The sequence below is a fragment of the Chiloscyllium plagiosum genome, chromosome 21 (assembly GCF_004010195.1).
Source record: "Chiloscyllium plagiosum isolate BGI_BamShark_2017 chromosome 21, ASM401019v2, whole genome shotgun sequence".
Lineage (NCBI taxonomy): Eukaryota > Metazoa > Chordata > Chondrichthyes > Orectolobiformes > Hemiscylliidae > Chiloscyllium > Chiloscyllium plagiosum.
The window spans coordinates 6,197,856-6,213,702 of NC_057730.1; positions in this window are offsets into that span (position 1 = coordinate 6,197,856).

Here is a 15,847-nt window from a genome sequence, read left to right on the forward strand (position 1 = left end):
TCAAGGGATATGTAGGCTAGGTGAGTTAGCCATGGAAAATGTGGGGTTACAGAAAAGGGGTACTCTTTGGATGGGATACTCCTTGGAGAGTCCGTGTGGATTTGATGGGCTGAATGGCCTGCTGTAGTGATTCTATGATTCTTTGGGAAAAGGACCTTTCACCATTCCCATGCAACCTTGAAGAGAAACTGCAGAGAGGCACTTCTGAACTAGAGGGTCCCCATTCTGCATCCTGTCATCGCCTTCCTGTCAGTTCTTGAATATTGCAGGACCTGAAGGCTGCTGGGTACAACCGAACATCTCCAGTTTGCGGTGGGTTAGTCTTGAGAGTTGGTCCATGCCGCCGTCCACAAATACATGAAAATTGATGCCTGGTTGCTCAAGGTGGCGAGGATACCAAGTCAACCTGCAGCATTGCCAACCAGAATGAGGGCATGTCATGGTTCAGATTGGATCCCCATGGATACAGGATGTCATCGAATGCAAACATATGGCAATCTGAAAAGCCCAGGGAACTTGGGAGAGCTCGTCAACCACAGCTTCTCCTACCCCCACAATGTGTGGTTGGAGTTCAGCCAAGTGAGGATCACATAGAGCTGCCATAATGACATCTTCTCCAATTGCTTCAAAGCTGGAAGCAGATTTAATTGCTGCTGCTCCCAGCCTACTCCAAATCTGACTTCATTAACGGGGTTGCCTGGGAATAATCAATCTCCAATGCCTCTTCCTCAGATCCTCGTGAGTGGTCAGTGAGCTGGAGGATCACCTACAGCTCTCTACTTCCCCCTGCTGATCGCTCTCGCCACTACAGGAGCAAAATTAACAACTTTACAAATTTGTGCGACAGGATGAGCTTGTCCATTGGATCAAAGATTTTGTGACAGTGGGGGAGAAGGCTAAAGGTGGGGCTGGTGGGTGGATAAATGGTGAGGTGAGGTACTACATTAAAGTACATCCTGTGCAGCCTCCAAGTTTTAGTGGGACTTGTTTTGGGAACTTTCCATCCACATTTTCCGGGTGGGTGCCTCAGAGTTCCTCCCCATTTGCTAGTCAAGAGAATATTCCCCAGCCCCTCATAACCCTCAGCTAACATTCTAGGAAGGCATCATGGAATCAGACTGCACTTTTTGCACTTATTGCTTCCATAGAGTTGTAGAGTCACAGAGATGTACAGCATAGAAACAGAACCTTCGGCCCAACTCCTCCATGCTGATCAGATATCCCAATCTAATCTAGTCCCATTTGCCAGCACTTGGCCCATATCCCTCTAAACCCTTCCTATTCATATACCCATCCAAATGTCCTTTAAATGCTGTAATTGTACCAGCCTCCACCACTTCCACTGGCAGCTTATTCCATACACGTACCACCCTCTGTGTGAAAAAGTTGCCACTTAGGTCCCTTTTAAATCCTTCCCCTCTCACCCGAAGCCTGTGCCCTCTGGTTCTGGTCTTCCTCACCTCAGGGAAAAGACCTTGTCTGTTTACCCTACCCATGCTCTCATGATTTTATAAACCACCATAAGGTCACCCCTCAGCCTCTGCCGTTCCAGGAAAAACAGCCCCAGCCTGTTCAGCCTCTTCCCTGTAGCTCAGATCCTCCAACCCTGGCAACATCCTTGTAAATCTTTTCTGAACCCATTCAAGTTTCATAACAACCTTCCAACAGGAAGGAGACCAGAATTGCACACAGTATTCCAACAGTGGCTTAACCAATGTTCTGTACAGCCGCAACATGACCTCCCAACTCCTGTACTCAATACTCTGACCAATAAAGGAAAGCATACCAAACGCCTTCTTCACTATCCTATCTACCTGCGACTCCACTTTCAAGGAGCTATGAACCTGCACTGCAAGGTCTCTTGTTCAGCAACACTCCCAAAAGTCCTGCTAAGATTTGCTTTCCCAAAATGTAACACTTCATTCAACTTCTCAATTGCCTTCTATCTTCTCAACTCTACAATTTTATTTTTGCATTGTGCCTTTGAATGTTAGCGTTATGACTGAACCATATGGGTCCACATCAGGAGCTCTACTTGGAAAGAAAATCTAAAGGTGGAAGAACAATGATGTAGTTGCTTAGATTAGATTCCCTACAGTGTGGAAACAGGCCCTTCAGCCCAACCAGTCCACACTAACCCTCTGAAGAGTAACCCACCCAGACCCATTTCCCTCTGACTAATGCACCTAACACTATGGGCAATTTAACGTGGCCAATTCACCTGGCTGTGGAAGGAAACCGGAGCACCCGGAGGAAACCCACGCAGACATGAGGAGAATGCGCAAACTCCACACAGACAGTCGCCTGAGGCTGGAATTAAACCTGAGACCCTGGTGCTGTGAGGCAGCAGTACTAACCACTGTGCCACCTTGCCACCCTATTATGTAATGAAGCTTTCTGTCTAGGTGTATCATGGTTTGGTGTGGCAAGTGGTCTGCCCAGGACCATAAGAAACCTCAGAGAGTTGTGAACATAGCCCAGTCCATCACGCATACCAGCCTCCTAGCTATTGACTCCATCTAAACTCATCACTGCCTATCAGGAAGACAGCCAACATCATCAAAGACCCCTCCCACCCTTGTTATAATCTCTTCCAGCCTCTTCCATCAGGAAGAAGGCTGAAAAGGTCAAACACATGTACTAATAGTCTCAAGAGCAGCTTTTTCCTCGCTGTTATCAGACTTCTGAATGGACCTCTCAAATTTCAAATTTAAATGTTGATCTCACTCTTTGTGCACCTTCTCTGCAGCTGTAACATTGTGTTCCTCACTCTATTGTCTATTGTCTATTGACTGAAGAAGGGCTAATGCCCGAAACGTCGATTCTCCTGTTCCCTAGATGCTGCCTGACCTGCTGCGCTTTTCCAGCAACACATTTCCATCTATTGTCTATTGACTGTTCTACCACCTATGATTTATGTGCAGTATGATCTGCCTGTACTGCACACAAAACAAAACTTTTCACTGTGCCCTCTAGTTCTGGACTCCCCCACCCCATGGAAAAGACTTTGTCTATTCACCCTATTCATGCCCTTCATGATTTTATAAACCTCTATAAGGTCACCCTTCAGCCTCCGATGCTCCAGGGAAAATAGCCTCAGTCTATTCAGCCCCTACCTATAGCTCAAACTCTCCAACCCTGGCAACAACCTTGTAAATCTTTTTTGAACCCTTTCAAGTTTCACGACATCCTTCCTATCATGGGGAGACCAGAATTGAACACAGTATTCTGATATTGGCCTAATGAATGTCCTGTACAACCGCAACATGACCTCCCAACTCCTATACTCAATTTACTGACCAATAAAGGAAAGCAAATGCCTTCTTCATTATCCTATCTACCTGGGACTCCACATTCAAGGAACTATGAACCTGCACTCCAAGGTCTCTTTGTTCAGCAACACTCTCCAGGATCTTACCATTAAGTGTATAAGTCCTGTCTGATTTGTGTTTCCAGAATGCAGCACCTCGCATTTATCTAAATTAAACTCCATCTGCCACTCCTTGGTCCATTGGCCCATCCGATCAAGAACCCGTTATACTCTGAGGTAACCTTCTTCACTGTCCACTAGACCTCCAATTTGGTGTCATCTGCAAAATTATTACCATACCTCCTATTTCACATCCAAATCATTTATGTAAATGAAGAAAAGCATTTGAAATATCAGGTGTTGTTCCTCCAGTTTACATTTGGCCTCACTCTGACAGTGGAGGAGGCCAAGGATGGGCATGTCACCAGAGGAGTGGGAGGGGGAATTAAAGTGGATGGCAACCGGAAGGTCAGTGTTGGTTGATGCGTGCGGAATGCAGATTCTCCATGAGCCGGTCGTTGAGTCTGTGTTTGGTCTCTCCTGTATAGAGGAGACCACATTGAGAGCAGTGGATGCAATAGATGAAGTTGGATTATGTGGAGGTGAATCTTTGTTGCATCAGGAGGGACTGTTTGGGGCCTTGGACTTAGCTGAGAGGCAAGGTGCCATTCAATTTCCCCCATCCACTCTGACATACCCTCAACCCAAATCTCTATCTGTCCTACCTCCTGGTGTGGAAAGGCAAACTGTGCAGAGGATGTGGAGGGTCTGCAGAGAGATTTAGATCGATGAAGTAAGTGGGCAAGGGTCTGGCAGATGGAGTACAATGTTGGTAAATGTGAGGTTATCCACTTTGAAAGTCAAAATAGTAGGTCAGAGTATTATTTAAATGGTGAAAGATTGCAGCATGTTGTTGTGCAGAGGGACTTAGGAGTTCTCATACATGAATCGCTAACAGTTGATTTGCAGGTGCAGCAGGTAATCAGGAAGGCAAACGGAATATTGGTTTTTATTGCTGGAGGAATTGAATTTAAGACCAGGGAGGTTCTGTTGTAATTGTACAACGTGTTGGTGAGGCCATACCTGGAGTATTCTGCGCAGATTTGGTCTCCTTACCTGAGGAAGGATATACAGTAGTTCACCAGGTTGATTCCGGAAATGAGGGGCTTACCCTATGAGGAGAGGTTGAGCCACCTGGGACTGTACTCACTAGAATTTAGAAGCATGGGAGGGGTTCTTATAGAAACATATAAAATTATGAAAGGGGTAGATAAGGTAGAGGCAGGCAAGTTGTTTCCACTGGTGGGTGAGACTAGGATTAGGGGGCCTCACGATTAGGGGGAATAGATTTAGGACAGAGGTGAGGAGGAACTGCTTTTCCCAGAGAGTAGTAAATCTATGGAATTCTTTGCTGAAGGAAGCAGTAGAGGCAGCTTCATTAAATATATTCAAGACACAATTGGATGGGTGTTTGCAAGGTAGGGGAATTAAGGGTTATAGGGATAATGAGGATAACTTGGTGTCAAAGGGCCCTTGGAATTAGCTGAGAGGCGAGGTACCTCTTGCGGCTGCAGTAAGATTAATGAACGTTGATAGGAGTATCTACTAATGTTGTGTTTGCTCATAGTCTTCAATGTATCATGAAGTGTTAGAACCATCCAGACTTTGTTCCAAAGAGCTAAGAGTTGGCTGTGTAAAAGACATCGACTGAACAACTTTGCTGATTAAATGCCCATGTTTTGACACTTTTTAATATCAACGCATAGCAATTTTGTTTCAAAGTCTTCAAATGTCTCTATTACGTCAGCTGTCAACACAAATCACCTTCCATATTAAATGGTCAATTACTGCTTTCTTCAGTTATTTCTATAATGTCAACCTGCAGCATGGATCCTGTGGTTAATTAGAATCAGTTTAATGAATTGGAAAGGTTCTGTGGGAAAGTTATTTCTAATTTTGGAAGTGGCTGCCACATGATAAGCTAAAGAAGAGGTGATAGATTGTAACAGAACAGAATCAGGGATGCAGCAAATAACCCACCAGAGAGCACTTTGCTGATTATTCCTAGATGTGACTCTCTTTGAATTGTTATTAGATATTATGATCACACACAAAGCAGATGCTGCCGGGTGCATGGTGTTAGCTTTCAATTAATTCAATTTACTTTTCAACCAGGAACACTCTTATGGTGGTGTTGTATCCTGCCTTCTGCGTACAAAGCAGTTCCTCATATAATACCCCCTGTGTAAACCAGTAACAGTGAAAGGTACTGCTGACAGGATTGGTAATCGATGCCCTCTATAATTTTCCCCACCATAAAGTTGCTTGGGCATCAGTTGCATTTTGTTGCAAAATTTGAACCGTAAACAATTAGAATCGCAAACTGTAATAATGACTGCGCTTCTTATTATCCTTCATTGGAAATGGGCATTGCCGGCTACCTCAGCATTAATTGCCCATCCCTAATAGCCCTGTAGAAGGTAGTAAGCTGCTTTCTTGAACTCTGTAGTCCATGGGGTGTAGGGGCACACATGGGGCTATTAGGAAGGAGCTCCAAGCTCCGATCCAGTGACTATAATGGCAGCGCAGTTCCAAGTCAAGATGGTGTGTGGTTTGGAGGGAAACTTGCAAGTTATGGTGTTCCCATTCATCTGCTGCCCTTGCCCTTGTAACTAGAGGGTTGGAAGCTGCTGTCAAAGGACTTACTGTAATCCATTTATTTCAATGCTGCTCTGTGTAAAGCACACAGAGATGAAAGGCTTGTCTTATGACAATGAACAGTTTGGCCTATATCTGCAAGAGTTTGGAAGGATGGTGGGAGATCTAATTGAGTTACATAAGATGGAACTGACAAAGGAGAGGATGCCTCCTAATGTGGAGCAATCTAGAGAGCAAGACGTCATAACGTTAGGATAAGGGGCAACAGATTTAGAGGAGAAATGTAATTGTGCGGCATTGGGGTTTACAAATAACGGTTTCACACTTGCAGGGCCTCTATTTGTCATTGCTTTTGCGCTGTAATGTTCTATATTCTATCAACAGTAGGAGCCTAAGGGCATCTAAATGGTCATTGGATAGGCATATGAACAAGAAGGGAATAGTGTAGGTTAGACGGACTTCAGATTGGTTTCACAGGTCGGTGCAACATTGAGGGCTGAAGGGCCTGCACTACGCTGCAATGTTCTATACTCTATGTGAGGAACTACTTCTGTCTAAGGGTTGTGAATCTATGGAATTCCTTAGCCCAGAGTGTAGTAGATGCCAGGATGCTAAATAAATTTAAGGAAGAGTGAGGCAGATTTTTAAAATTAACAATGGGTTAAAGGTTATGGGGAAGTGCCAGGAAACTGGAGTTGAGACCAAGGTGAGATTAGCCATGATTGTATTAAATGAGGAGCAATCTCCAGGAGCTAAGTTGCCTACCCCTGCTCCTTGCTCTGATGAGCTTATGTTCTTATACAAGGTAGAAATTCCTTCACAAGTTGCCAGCTTTCAGGGTGCAATGTCAGTATGGATGAGTCAGTATCCATGCCAGCAAGTGTGGGATCACAATTCGGGAAAGCAGCCTGATCTAGTGAGATCTCCTATTGAAGTCAACCACTGGAAAGGCAACGTTAGTCACTGGAGCCAATCATTTCTCAATGCTGGCTGAGATTTGGCAGTAATTACACCTAGAAGGTGTTAACATGCTGAATCCAAGCTCCAGTTAAAGGGTTTCACTTCATCAGCTCCACGCCGATCAGAATCAATGAGGTAAATGCTGAAATTATCTTTAAGTTAGCAACGACAGTGCAGATGCTGCAGTCGAGATGGGGGGAATTAGCACATTCTGGCCTTCTTCAGCAAGGTTCCATATCTGACCAATCAGAGTACAAACCCTCACATGACCCTACCAAGATCTGACATCCAAACCCCACATACTTGATTTGATTTGGTTTTTGACTGTCACCTGTACCAAGGTACAGCAAAAAGCATTGCCTTACGTGCTTTATCAGCAGATTGTATCGGGTAACAGAACGGAATCTAGGACTTGACCTCTAACCCACATGACCTCTAACCCTACACCTCAACAACCACCCTGCCCCATGGTCCAAACCTTCACACCCCGGGACCTGGCCTCACCATCGGCAGTTGGATATGAACACCGTTATGGACCAGGCCAGACCCCTTCAAAACATGTCAAAAAAGTAACCCAGACTCTAACTTATGCCAGTTGTTTTAAGAGGGGGGTGACACGGATATTCCAGGAGGGATGCAGCTGGTCAAACCACTTAGTTTTAAACAAAGCAGAATTTATTTACAAGATTACCGGATGAAACACAAAGGAAAGAAAACAGAATACTGAATAACTTAATCCATCCGAATACCCAACAGACTATCCCAATTTAACGATGCTGTTACAAATACTTGCAACAATCCCCAGAAACACTTCTTGGCACATAAAGGTAAAATCAAACAAAGGGTCTTACAGGAGAGAGGTCAGAGAGAAGGAGGATCAGCATAGACATGTTTCTTTGGGTCCAGCAGCTTCATAACACTGACTGACTGCTTTGAATGAACAGCCAGACCAAATCAAACCAGAGAAAAGCTGAGCGGGGAGAGTGTTTTTTTTCTAAAGTCTTTTTTCTGAGGCAGTATCTGTTAGCTATAATCAATTTGGCCCTAAAACCCTTCAAACTTTGACTTTTCGGAGTCTGTCTTTTACAATCTACCTGGAAAAAAAGCCAAGGACAAAGTAACCTTGTTAAAGGAATAGCATCATCACAACACTAAGCCCTGTAGCCTCAGCCTTCACTTCGGCTGTGATCTGATGCTGACCCACTATCTCTTCCCTCCTCAATTTCCTGAGCCCCACCCTGTTTGCTCTCTCCCACCTCTGTGGTCCCCAGCTCTGGTCTCCTCCTAGCCACAGCAGCGGTCAGTGCTGCTGAATCAGCTGGCAGTCTTTCTATCCAGTCTGCACTGACCTCAGTGTTCACTAGTGGAAAGGAACATGGTCTGAGGCTCCTGGTGCCCACTGATGCCAACCAGCCCGGAGTGAGAAGTCTCACCTGCTTATCACAGTCCATGTTTGAACACTGAGGTATGACAGATTCCAACATTACCATGAGCCACACTTATTGTGACTACACTATGAAAAAAAATGCATCTGTTTGTGATTGATCTTTCAGCTTCTTCAAATGCTTTCATTGAATAAAGTAAACGAATTAGCACATTTGTCATCCGTGTAGTGGTTCTGTTGTCTTCATTGTGGTGATAGTGGTGTAATGAGTCTGAATGAGTAACAGACAAAAGCCTGTTGTGTTGTGTCTCATTATCAGTATATTAGGCATGCTCACACTATCACAGCAGGTGACATAAGGGTATAAAGGTCAGAATCCATCTTAACTGGGGCCACTTGAAGCATGGCATGCTGATGGAGCTATGCTGGTGTTTGTAACTGATTGGGTTAATGTTAGCCTGAGCACGCTGGGAGTGTGGATGTAACATTTTTACATATTAGTGAGTTGTAATAGATTTTGATTAGGCCACTTTTGGAAAATTGCATTCAATTCTGAACATTCTGCTAAAGAAAAGATGTTGTGAAACTAGAAAGGGTGCAGGAAAAAAATTACAAGAATGTTGCCAGGGTTGGAGGATTTGAGCTAAAGGGAGAGGATGAATAGGTTCCTGGAGCATCAAAGGCTGAGGGGTGACCTTACAGAGGTTTATAAAATCACACGGGCTATGGATATGGTAAATAGCCAAGGTCTTTTTTGCAGGGTAGGTAAGTCCACAATAGAGGGCAAAGGTTTAGGGTGAGAGGGGGAAGATTTAAATAGGACCTGAGGCGCAACTCTTTCACACAGAGGATGGTGCATGTATGGAATGAGCTGCCAGAGGAAGTGGTGGAGGCTGGTACAATTACAACATTTAAAAGGCATCTGGTTGGGTATATGAATTAGTGGGCGGCACGGTGGCACAGTGGTTAGCACTGCTGCCTCACAGCGCTTGAGACCCGGGTTCAATTTTGTTGGGCCGAAGGGCCTGTTTCCACACTGTAATGTAATCTAATCTAAAAAAAAAAAAATCTAATGAATAGGAAGGGTTTAGATGGATATGAACATAGAACATAGAACATTACATCACAGTACATGCCCTTTGGCCCTCAATTTTGCACCGACCTGAAGCCCATCTAACCTACACTATTCCATTTTCATCCATATGTTTATCCAATGACTATTTAAATGTCCTTAAAGTTGGGAAATCTACTACTGTTGCAGGTAAGGCATTCCATACCCTTGCTACTCTCTGAGTAAAGAATCTACCTCTGACATCTGTCCTATTTCTATCACCCCTCAACTTAAAGCTATGTCCCCTCGTGCTAGCAATCACCATCTGAGGAAAAAAAAACTCTCACTTGTATGTCCATTAAGTCACCTCTCAACCTGAGCTTTTCCTCATAAGACCTTCCCTCCATTCCAGGTAACATCCTGCTAAATCTCCTCTGCACCCTTTCCAACGCTTCTACATCCTTCCTATAATGCGGTGACTAGAGCTGTATGCAATACTCTAAGTGCAGTAGCACCAGAGTTTTGTACAGCTGCAGCATAACCTCATGGCTCTGAAACTCAATCCCTCTCCCAATAAAGGCTAACATACCATATGCCTTCTTAACAACCCTATCAACTGAGTGGCAACTTTCAGGGATCTATGCACATGGACACTGAGATCTCTATATCGGCCAAACGCTGACAAATGGGGCTAGATTGTTCAGAGTATTTAAGAAGATCCATTGCTCAGGTTGTGGATGAGGTTGTTGACTTGCTTGCTGAGCTGGTAAGTTTGTTTGCAGATATCTAAATGCTGCTTAGAATGATAACGAAACATTTGTGAACAAACTTACCAGCACAGTGAGCGGAACTGGATAGATCTAGGATATCTGGTCAGCATAGAGGAGTTGAACCAAAGGGTCTGCTTCCAAAAGGCTGCATATTTCTAAGGCTCTACTTCTGTCGCACCTTTCAATTTCTTATAATCCACTTCTGGTTCTCGTGTTATGTGAGATAACAGTAACCATTACTGCGGAGAGTACAAATTCTCTGCAAATGCCCAGAAGACCTGGGTTCAAATGCCACCACAGCTCTGCCATTATTTTGTTCACAAACCCATTTAATTCACTAAGGTTCATTTGGGAAGGAAATCTGCCATCCTTAGCAGGTCTGACCCCATACGTGACTCCCAGCAACGCGGCTGATCCTAAACTCTGAAATGACAGAGCGAGTCAATTAGCCCAAGGGCAATTAGGGATGAGTAACAAATGGTGGCCCATTTCCAACAAAGAAATCTTACAAATTTTGTCCCAACTAGCGGCCAGGAAACTCCCTCACTGACACCACTGGTCATCAGGTATATTGGTTAGATTCAGAGACGGATAACCAATACAAGCTTGCCTTCCACAGTCAGCAAACCCTGGCTCCGAGCTAAAACTCTGAAATCCTGGTCCAATGGTATGGAGTCTAACCACTGCACCACAAGCCTGCTTGTTAAACTTTTAATAAAGTGTAAATTAACAGCAGAGAAGTATACCTTCGATAACCATCTTTCAGGAATCTTTGTTCATTTCTCGCCTCTATATTACCCTGCTGTCCTCACTAAGCCATTGTAGAAAGACAAGATCCCACCTGACATCTGATTCTTTATTTTGTTTTCGAAACTTCAAATTTGCCCTTTCTGCTTCACCTTTTTCTCACGCTGTCCCTGTTTCTCCTCCATGCCCAACTTTCAATGAATGTTCTCTCTCCTACTGCAGTCTGCCTTGTTTGTGTTTCCTGCTCTTTCACCTTTTGTCGCTCTTGTTCATTTTCTCATCACCTGTATGTCCAATTCACTTTACAGTACATCATGGCTTGTTAGCTGAAGCTCATCCATTAAATTGTCCCAACTGAAAACTCCAGATGCTGTAAATCAGAAACAAAAGCGAAAATTGCTGGAAAAGCTCAGCAGTCTGGCAGCAGACTTGAGGAAGGGTCACCAGACCCAAAACATTAACCTTGATTTCTCTCCACAGATCCTGCCTGACCTGCTGAGCTTTTCCAAGTGTTCCTGATTAATGGGGCTCACTCAATTTTCTGATCCACCTCCATTGCTCTGGTTAATACGTGTTTTGGTTTGGGTTTTGTCCATTTCAAATTTTACCAATTTTACAAAATGTATTCTCAATTTTACAACTACCTCAAGAGTTTTGGAATAACTCTTACTATTCCCTCAAATTCAGTCTCACAGTTCACTCAGATGTGACATTTTCCTTCAATATCCCAGATCTAGAAGCACTGGGAATTGAGTGGGGTCTGTGGCACAATGGATGATGTGCTTGATTATGAATCAGGGGATTGTGGGTTTGATTCCACTGTGGCTTTTTGTGGGTGGCTCAGTGGTTAGCACTGCTGCCTCACAGCGCCAGGGACCCAGGTTTGATTCCAGCCTTGAGCGACTGTCTGTGTGGAGTTTGCACATTCTCCCCGTGTCTGCGTGGGTTTCCTCCTGCGATCCAAAGATGTGCAGGTCAGGTGAATTGGCCATGCTAATTTGTTGGGTATGGAGGGCTTCAGTTGGAAAGAGAGGCTGGATAGGCTGGGAATTTTTGGCTGGAGTGTAGGAGGTTGAGAGATGATCTTATCGAGGTTGATAAGATCATGAGGGGTGTAGATAAGGTGAATGACAGGTTCCTTTTCCGTAGGGTGGGGGCTTTGAAGACTAGGGTTGTATTTTTAAGGTGAGAGGAGAAAGATTTAAAAACAGCATGAGGGGCAACTTTTTTACACAGAGGGTGGCTTGTGTCTGGAATGAACTTGCAGACAAAGTGGTGGATGCAGGTCGAGTTACAAATTTTAAAAGATGTTTGGATCAATACATGAGTAGGAAATGTTTGGATGGATATTGACCAAGTGCAGGCAAATGGAACTAGTTTAGTTTGAGAATATAGAGGTAAAAACAATGACTGCAGATGCTGGAAACCAGATTCTGGATCAGTGGTGCTGGAAGAGCACAGCAATTCAGGCAGCATGCTGTCTAGTTTGAGAATATGGTCGGCATGGACTGGTTGGACCAAAGGTCTGTTTCTGTGCTGTATACATGACTGTATTGAAATTGTCCCTGGGTGATGTGCCTAATTTGTTACAGTTCCAAATGGGATTCTTCAAATTGATCAGCTCCTGAGAAAGATGGGGTAAACTGCCTTCCTTTTTTGATCCACCCAGCCCCTCAGTTAATCAGACATGACAAGAGCTCTCTATGTTTTGGACACCTATGTGCCAAGCCAAAGAAAACAATTTAGCATCGGTGAACTAAATTTAACAAGAAAGTGAGTTTATTTGTTAGTAAACATGAGGAGAAATAAAAATGCAGCACAGATATAGGCAAATTGGAAATGAAACATGAGTCCACAAAACGCTAATAATTAAAATAAAATACAGATAACTCTGTGACTTGAAAATTAGGTAGAATATTGGTGCTATTACAATGGATTACACTGGTAGTGTTGATGTTGATTATTGAACTGTTGATTTTAAAATTCTAAGCTCAGGTTTTCTCTTCCTTTTCAGTCTTTCTGTTTGAAGTTTCCCTGTCCCTGTACAGATATGACATTTTAGCATTCCTCTCCAGACTGCTTCTGAATTTACATCCATAGCCATCTTGGATGCACTGATAAAAGCAAGGAGGAATGTCAGAGTGGTTTTGGAAAGCTGAAGGCCATTGTAATAAGTGAATCTGCGCTTGCTGCCCCAAATGTTAATCAAAACCTGTATTAGGAACAGTAGAGAGGGAACACCACAGCTTATTCCAGGCTCTCAAACAGTTGAGGTTTATTTCTAAAACTGGGACAGAGTTTGCACTGACCACAAACTGTTAACTTCTGTGGGACGGGTTCAGACCCAGATTGCCAAGTTATTTCACTGGAATTTGTTCCTTCAACTCTCCCTCATCATTTTAAAACCAGCTGGATTCAGAGTCAGTGTAGGTCAGTGATAGGACAATGGTGTAAGTTAAGACAGGACTGCAGATCTCTGGATGAGCTTATGGGAGGGTAAGCTTGGGGTGTGGGGTGGCACAGTGGCTCATTGGTTCGCACTGCTGCCTCACAATGCCAGGGACCTGCATTCAGTTCCAGCCTCAGGCAATTCTCTGTGTGGAGTTTGCACATTCACCCCGTGTCTGCATGGTTTGCTTTGGGTGCTCCTGTTTCCTCCCATAATTCAAAGATGTGCAGCCTGGGTGAATTGGCCATGCTAAATTGCCCAAAGTGTTCAGGGATGTGTAGATTAGGTGCATTAGTCAGGAGTAAAATGTAGAATAATGGAGGAGGGGTTTGGGTCTGGGTGGGTTGCTCTTTGGAAGGTCAGTGTGGACTTATTGGGCTGAAGGGCCTGTTTGCACACTGTAGGGATTCTGTCATTAAATATTGGGAAGACTGAGGCCACTTTATCAGTCTCTGTTCCAAATTCTATTCCCTAACTCCTGTCTGTAGCCCACTCCTTGATCAGCCCAAGACTCTCTTTGTCATCATCATTCACACTTGATCCTATAGTGGACCTCATATTCATGCCCTGATTGAAACAATTTCTATAGCAATCTATGTTACCACCCCCATTTCCAAAACCCCCCCAACCCCCACCCAACCCCATCTTGGCTTAAATATTCATTGATTATTTGGTCATGTCTAGACTTGACTATGAAAGCCCAGTGGTCTCCCAGATCAGATTGGAGGAAAAATGTGTTCAACTCGTGGAATGCGCTGCGTGTGACGGTAGTTGAGAGACGGGAAAGTTCACAACTTTTCTAAAGTACTTGGATGAGCTTCTGAAATGTCATAAGATTCAAGGCTCTGGAACTTATGTAAATTTACTGTAGCTTTGGGGGTGCAGACTAGATGAGTCAAGAGTTCTTTGCTGTATTGTATGATTCTATGATTTTACTCTCTATAAGCTCATCCAAAGATCTGCAGTCCTGTCTTAACTTGCACCATTGGCCTATCACTGACCTACATTAGCTCCTATCCATGTCGGTTTTAAAATTCTCTTAAATCCTGACCTCGTCCCTCCCTCCCTCCTTCTGTAATCTGCTCCAGCCACACCAATCTCCAGAATCTTTGCATCCTTGGGTTCTGGCCTCTTGTGTGTCCCTTATTGTAGTTGCACTAATATTGGGGGCTTTGCCGTCAGCTGCCTGGACCCGAGTTCTGGAATTCCTTTGTCACAACTCTGCTCCTTTCTTTCCTCCCTTAAGATACTCCCAGTCCAGTGCGGCGGCATCTTAGCCTGGCGTAGTGGTCTCTTGGACCCCCTGGCAGTCTCTTGGCAACCTGGTGTGGCCTCAGTGTGGACTTAAAGTCATCAAGTCGTAGAGATGCACAGCACAGAAACAGACTCTTTTGTCCAACTCGTCCATGCTGAGTAGATATCCCAACTCAGTCTAGGCCCATTTGCCAGTACTTGGTCCATATTCCTCTAAACTCTTCCTATTCATTTACCCATCCAAATGCCTCTTAAATGCTGTAATTGTACCAGCCTCCACCACTTCCTCTGTCAGCTCATTCCATACACATACCACCCTCTGTGTGAAAAAGTTGCCCCTTAGGTCCCTTTTAAATCTTTCCCTCTCACCCTAAATCTATGTCCACTAGTTCTGGACTCCCCCACCCCAGTGAAAAGACCTTGTCTATTTTCCCTATCCATGCCCCTCATGATTTTATAAACCTCTGTAAGGTCACCCTCAGCCTCTGACACTCCAGGGAAAACAGCCCCAGCCTATTCAGCCTCTCCAATAGCTCAAACCCTCCAACCCTGACAACATCTTCTGGCCTTGAAATGATTCCAAGATGGTCTCCCAGCCTCAAGAGTCTTGAAGTGAATCCAAGCATAATCTAGAGTCAAGGTCTGGCACGGACTGCAGGCTAGGTGTTGGCTTGCATTGGGTTGGAAGGACTGTCGTTCTGAACTTTTTATTCCTTTGTTTTTCTAAATTTTTTTTTCCCCTACGAATTTATACTTAAGAATCTGCACCTAAGATGGCGCTGTGAGTAGTGGTTTGCAAACGTTTCACTGAAATCATTTGAGTACATGTGACAATAAGGCTAATTCTAATTCTGATCCCTTACATTTTTGATCAACCTGTTGGTCCGCTGACCCGGTTGTCCTGGTGTGAGGTGCTGTCCTATTTTGCCTTACGACACTGCTGCGAAGCACATTGGTGTGTTTCATGATGTTAAAAGCTTCTATACAAATGTAAAATAGACAGACAGGAGGTTGGAAGAACACATCAAGCCAGGCAGCATCAGGTGGTAAAGAAGTCAATGTTTCGGATGTAACCTCTCTCCACTTCCTGATGCTGCCTGGCTTGATGTGTTCTTCCAGCCTCCTGCCTGTCTACTTTGATTAGACTAGATTACTTACAGTGTGGAAACAGGCCCTTCGGCCTAACAAGTCCACACTGCCCTGCCGAAGCACAACCCACCCATACCCCTACCCACCCATACCCCTACATTCCTGAAGAAGGGCT